The sequence below is a fragment of the Alosa alosa genome, chromosome 18 (assembly GCF_017589495.1).
Source record: "Alosa alosa isolate M-15738 ecotype Scorff River chromosome 18, AALO_Geno_1.1, whole genome shotgun sequence".
Lineage (NCBI taxonomy): Eukaryota > Metazoa > Chordata > Actinopteri > Clupeiformes > Clupeidae > Alosa > Alosa alosa.
The window spans coordinates 7,534,855-7,541,891 of NC_063206.1; the positions used below are offsets into that span (position 1 = coordinate 7,534,855).

At 40.4% G+C, this 7,037-nt stretch overlaps 1 non-coding gene across 1 annotated transcript; it reads right to left on the bottom strand.

Moving 5' to 3' along the window:
* Nucleotides 1-3,958: 3,958 nt before the first annotated feature.
* On the bottom strand, nucleotides 3,959-4,043 carry trnal-uaa. Its single transcript has one exon. It is a non-coding gene; the product is annotated as a tRNA-Leu (tRNA).
* Nucleotides 4,044-7,037: the final 2,994 nt, after the last annotated feature.

The window sequence follows — 7,037 nt, forward strand, 5'->3', positions numbered from 1 at the left end:
GGACAAACTCGGCGGCAGAAGACTCCTACCAGAAAATGCAGTCTAGATTTGGCCCAGTGAAACCAAGTGAAACGGTGTGTGGGTATGAAGGATTGTGCAGAACTTGCCACCACGAAAACTCAGAGAAGGTACATTAACATTTTGGTAATTTGCTAACGTTCTTGCATATTTTTAGACTCAATATATCATTGAACAACCTGACGGCAGCACAGAAAGTTAGCTAGCTAGTTAATGTTAGCTACTTGTAAGTTACATCACTGGCTGTGCCGCTTGTATATAAAGCTAACGTTAGACAATTTAACGTTGCTAGCTTACTTTGCCTTATACAGCTTTAGTCTGTATGTTTTGAATGGTGTTAAGCCATGCTGTAGCCAAAATGCACGGAATTTTAAAATGTCTTTGGGATGTCAGTCAAGATGACGAAGCTAACGTTATTGCCACTGGTTTAAACTGGTTCCAGCTCAATTCCACTGAAAAGAGGCCGGCAGCTCTGGAAGACTACGCTAGACCATCAGATCAAATTGCTGAACAAACAGCGTACCAAAATGGTAAGTATATTTTTCCCCACAATATGTTCTCACTTTTGTTTAACCTGCTATAAATTACAGCATATTGTAACAGGAGTGAAAGGGCATTCTTGTAACCCAGGTAAACTAGGAAGTAGCGTTGCTGCGGTCGAGGGATCGTGAAATAGGCAAGTCAGCATCTGCAGTCATGAATAACTTACCAGTCAACATTTCTTTTGCAATTAATAGAATCTGTAGCATGCAAATCAAACCAGCTATTAGCCTAATATAAAACCATGATATATCTAGGTATGGTGAAGGGTATGTGATGTGGGGTTATCTATCTATCTTTTAATTACAAAGGCCAAGGGAACTTTATCAGGATGCATAGTATCCTGAGTCCATTCAATAACTGGCCTTTAAAAATAAAAATCTGCCTGCCTCTATGGGATTTTAACATAGGGGTTCCTTACTTATGCCCCTGTATTTTAAGGAATAACATTTATTAATTTACGATACCTGGTTCATTCACAAAGAATATTGGTGTGTTTAAAGGTTGGATTTTTCCTCATTTTTTAATTGAGGCATTAAGATCAATTTCCAACAGATGATTTATTGTATTCCTCTGGTTGTCTTAACTTATGCACAGTTGATGGTTTTATAAAGACACCCCTACAACGCTGCATTTAGTTGTTATGCGTTCTGACTATAGAGCCAGCTCCCAGATGACAAAAAAAATTACTTTTTTGACATCAGGACTCTGAACTAAACTATTTTCAGATGCCCATTTTTTTTTACACTGAATAGGCTTTTGTCCAACCAAAACAAGGTTTTGCCTAGTGGTAAGATGGATAGGGGTTAATCCTAGTCTGACAATACAGTTTACTCACTAGATGAGGTGAGGGAATTCAACACACTTGTTTAAGCTTGACAAATATATCAATACAATCTGTTTTTCAATTGGGCAACATATAGCAAATGTGAGTGGTAGCTATCACATCCCCCATTCTGTGTTTAAGTGATTAATAAGGTGTGTCTGATCTTTGTGCTGTATCAAAATTCCCACAGTTATGAAAGCAGACGGTCAAACAAATGTCTTACTTTGTATTTTTTTAGTGGCTCACAAACTAACAATGTTCTATTTTCTGCTCTTCTCTCCCTCCTCCCTTTGGTTGGTTCCACCACCAGGATAAAATACGCAGATTGACCAGCCCACGCTTTCATCCACCATTGTACACAGTATGGCACGCTTTGGCACAAGTTCAGTTTGTTTATGTTATTGTTTATTAGTTCATTCCTCTATATTGTATGATTTATAGATAGACTTAAATTGTCATTGTGCAGTTGGTCCGTACAATGCAATTTGCTTGTGCAGCTTTTAAAAATAATACTCACATACACACTCACACACACAAAAAAAAAAAATAAGAATACACAATCTTTAAAAAGAACATATCAAGGCATTAACATGCTTCCATTGCTTGAAGTCCATTTTAAAGTGCAACTGTACAAGCTCCCATTGCTTAAAGTCCATTTTAAAAAGTACAACTGTTTTGCTTTGTTTTATAAAATAAAAATTTGAAATGCTATGGAGTGCCCTATTTTTTTGACCCTCAAACTGATATCTCAATTGTAACTCCTACTTCTCAACAGTTTCTCATTGCAATGTCTCCTCATTTGCTCTTATTTCTCCTAAGGAGAAACAAGTTGTAAATGAGACTACACTCAAACATATAAGAGATCTCCCGTATTTCTCCTGCTTCTCAAACTAATATCTCTTATGTGACTCCATCTGCTCTATTATTTCTCCTAAGGAGAAACAAGTTGTAAGTGAGACTACACTCAAACATATGAGATCTCCTGTACTTCTCCTGCTTCTCAAACTAATATCTCTTATGTGACTCCTACTTGTCTTATTGCTATGTGTCTCATCTTTTGCTTGTTTTATTTCTCAAAATTAGGAGAAATAATTGTGACAAAAGTAATACTTAAATGATCCTTAAAAGAGAATCACCATTTAGCCTCCTTAGCAACAGAAGGGATACAAATGAGAAGCAAAAGTTTCCTCTGGGAGCATAGCCGTTGACCTGTTTAGCATGTTGTTAGAGGTTCTGGTTGAAAAAATGTGTTAGCTATAAGTTACAAGTGCTAACCAGTAGGCCACGGCTTTGTCCGGGCATGTCTCTGAGTGTGTTGTTTGAGCCCCCTTTCATGTGGGGGGTCTGCCTACTACCTACGTACACTAGTGCTGATAACATTGTAAAAGATCTGTTTATGAGTAGTGACGTCTGTATGCAGACACCTGGTTATCTATAAACCCTTTTGTAGTGGGTGTGTTTTGCCCCGGCATGTCTCTAGGATTGAGATTATAAAAGCTGTGGGTGATGTATAGCTATCATTGTTAGCAGTGATTTTGAACAGAACTTACCATGGCTGACATGATTGAATCGGCAAAATCAAAGAGACGGATTACACTCACGCCTGTTAGCGCTAAGCTATCGAATCCTGAAATGACTTATGCACCGCAAAGGAGGAGACCTGAAACTTTTGTTAATTTTCTGAGTAAACCTAATGATGGCGTGAAATACCAATGGTTGTTGAACGATGGGCGCATAGGAGGCTATGTTTTTGACAAGGAAGATTGCAGTGTGAAGCTATACGCTTTGACATCTCCGGATTTGGCGTTTTCAGACGACATGGCGCACATTTCATTTTGTGATGCAGATTGGGTGATGTTTAGGGACTCTTGGAAGGATATTGTACAGCCTGCTATGGACAGTCGCTACACAGCATCATGGAATAGTCCAGCCTATATCAAGTCATATGATAGGGGTCTCAAACAATACACTCAGAGACATATCCTGACCCAACACCTCCTCTACAAAGTGAGGGGGTTCATAGACCCCCAATACATACATACATAATTAACCACTGTGTTTGTAATCAGTTAAGCAGTACGTCTCCGGCTAGCCTGTTGTTTGATGAGCCACATGTAAGGGGCTTCAAACAATAAACTCAGAGACATGTCTGGGCACAACACCACCTCTACAAAGTGTGGGGGCTTCTTAGACCCCCAATACATACATACATAATTAACCACTGTGTTTGTAATCAGTTAAACAGTATGACTCCGGCTAGCCAACTATATGATAAGACACATGAAAGGGGCTTCAAACATCACACACAGTGACATGCCCGGGCCCAACACCTCCTCCAGGCATAGACCCATTTGGTCACACACACACACACACACACACCCCCATGATTCTAGTTATAAAATTACAGTACATGGGATTTGGCTGACACCTTTTTAACCAAAGCGCCTAGCGAAATGGTAACCAATTTAAACTTTTTTTTTTTTTAATTATTTTTTAATCCATATCTCTCAACATCTCTAGGACTTATCAAAAAATAAAAGTAAACTTCATACTACTCTCAGCCATTAATATAGTTGCTAGGAGTGGGGGTCGAACCCACGAGGACACAAACATCCATTTGATCTTAAGTCCAACGCCTTAACCACTCGGCCATCCTAGCAGCACATTTTGTATTTACACCCATTTACCACTAAACATATACAACTCTTACAAAGTTTATCTGATCCCCCATTATGGCCGCCCAGGGGTTTGACATCAGTCACATGACTGTCACATGACACTACATCCAATATGGATGCCAAGGGGGCGTGGCATTGTTTGACACCAGACACATGACTGTCACATGACTTTACATCCAATATGGCTGCCCAGGGGTTTGACACCAGTCACATGACTGTCACACGACTCACAAAACAATAACAATAACAAACAACACGTGGTGACAACCACATGGCTAATTTGCATAAAAAGGAGGCGTGGTCATCACATGATTTATGACGTTTCAGGGGGCGGGGCTTATTTTTGACAGTTTGTTCATGATAATAACTACTAGCAGCAAATGTAATTTGCAGCCAGGGTAGTCAACTCTCCGTTGGCTTGCAAGCTGGAAAAATTAAACTTCTATCAGAGTAATCACATGGTGTAGAGTAGGCGACGGTTCCGTGTGAATTTCCTGCTACTTGAAAACAAAGAAGATGGCTGCTGCTCCTATCGAACAGCAGTCTTTGAATCGCGACTCGAGTTAAGCCTTTTTTAAATTGGCAAAAGTTTGATCAACTAGCCAACTAGCTCCGCTGGTGGGAAAATGCATGGACTCATGAGTTGTAGCACTATCCTATTGCGTGCAGAGGACATTTGAAAAACAACCGTTTATCCCGCCCCTCGGATTGAGCAGTGCCAATGGTAAGATTCCAGACCCTACATGTGGGTCTGGCTCGTCAGGCTAGGACAGATGGCCACTCATGCCAAAAATCCGGACAAATGTCCAAAGAGGACAGGACACACTCTCTCTGTCCGGACGAAATACGGACAAATGTCCAAGGAGGACAGGACACACTCTCTCTGTCCGGACAAAATACGGACGGATGGCCACCCTAAGTAGGATATAGCTATGTATAAGTTACAGTATTCACATTTGTAAAAAAAAAAAAAAAACAGAACACCATGGGTGGGATAGAGTAGTGCAATTGCTCGTTGTGCAGTAGGGTAGTGCAAAATTCAGTTGTGCGGCCATTGATGTCCCTGTCAAGGTTGATATGTTCATGGACACCTCAAAAAGCACAGGCAAGGTACAATATACAATGAAGTAAGGCTGAATTTTTTCGATTCTGAGATATAAATTGATATTTTTTCTCAAGGAAGTATCGATTTGTAAGCCGCGAGTTTCAATACAAGTCCCATTCAAATCCCCCGTGTTTATCCTCGTTCGCGTTGCAGGAAGAGCGATTTGGTCAGCCAGTCGCTAAACGTCTACCTCTTCCTGTTTAGGAGTCGGAGCGAGGAGATTCAAGAAAATGGTGGTGAATATAAATCCAGCACCTTCATGCTTAAAAGCAGATGTGTGGGAGCACTTTGGGTTTAAAAAGAAGAAGGAAATCGACGACTTCTATGGAGTTAATTTCTAGTTAATTTCTTATGGAGTTAATGTCTAATTTCTCAGTTTAAACGCAATGATAACTTTTCCAGCCGTCTTTCCTGCTACTGTATGTGTTACTGTCTTTGTGTCGCTGTCGTCCATGGCAACCGATAGCATGGGATGACAACATAGCGGACAAGCTCTGAAACCTCCCAAATCGCCACGTGACAGCAAGCTACCATGACATATCTCCTCATTCTCAATACATCATAGGAGTGATTAATCTAGACTGGAGTAACTCAACATTTGACACCTCAATATTTTTAGTATTCTAAAGATGTCACATAGCCTGTTATAGTTACCAAATTGATAACCAAGGAGCCAGAAGTGAACACACATGGATAGCTATAAAAACTGTGCTTTCATTATACAACTAAAATCGACAAAATACTTTTATAGTCTTACCCAGGGGTGTGGTGTCAAACTCATATTAGGCAGTGGGCTGGATTTGTTGGAATGAGACCTCATGGGGGCCGTCAAGGTCATTTTCTTTTCTGTGCATTGGTATCAGATTGTTGTTTGATGATATACTCCTTCACTATACCCACTTATGAGCAAACAAGTACAAATCATCTACATTACTGACATCATATCCATCTCTTTCTCTCTTGAAACACCCTACTTCCATGTCAGTGCTAGGTTTAATCAATTTATCACATACATTGCTCATTATAAATTATTGAAGATAGCTGCATGTGAATATCTTTTCTTTCTAATTTTCCCTTCCTACCCAAAACATGTTGGGGGCCGTATGAAACCTGCTGGTGGGCCTGATCTGGCCCCCGGGCCTTATGTTTGACACCCCTGGTCTAACCCTTGAGCCAGCTCCTTACTATGTGATCTCAAAGGCGATGCAGTGCTTGTTTGCACCTCCAACAGCATGGAGTACCTGGTTACCTCCCCAAAACGCCCTCAGACACCCACAAATACCCGTATGTTTGTGTGAAAGAATATTCGGATCTACGGTTTCTAGAGCCACAGTTGTTTGTCATCACTCTAACCCTTTATCGGAGTCAGGAAACATTTTCATTAGAAGGGCAGAGATTGCCGCAAAATTGGCAGCAAGAAAAGCGGAAACTGAAATGGGAGAAGAAATTGAGATACAACGGCAACAACTGAAAAAGCTTGAAAACCATAGAGACATCAAGGTTATGGAAGCCAAACTAGGAAGAGTCAAAAGCCAAAAGTTTGCAATGTAGTCAAGCATGCAGTGATATAATGGATTCCAGTCCACCTGTCAATAATAAATTATGTCTGCAAGAGCCTAAGGTTAAAAGTGCAAGGTTGTCAAGCACACGGTGATACAACTGTAATGTCTTTAACATGACTTGCTGTTCCAGAGCCCTCCATATTCTCTGGGGACCCACTTAAGTTTATTAAATGAAGTAAGCTTCAAGGCTCTTATACAGAGAGAGACTGTTCCATTTACAAAAATATATTAATGGCGATGCAAAATCTGCTCTGGAAGGCAGCTTTTACAGAAAAGATGATCAGGCCTATACCAGCGTGGGTTAAGTT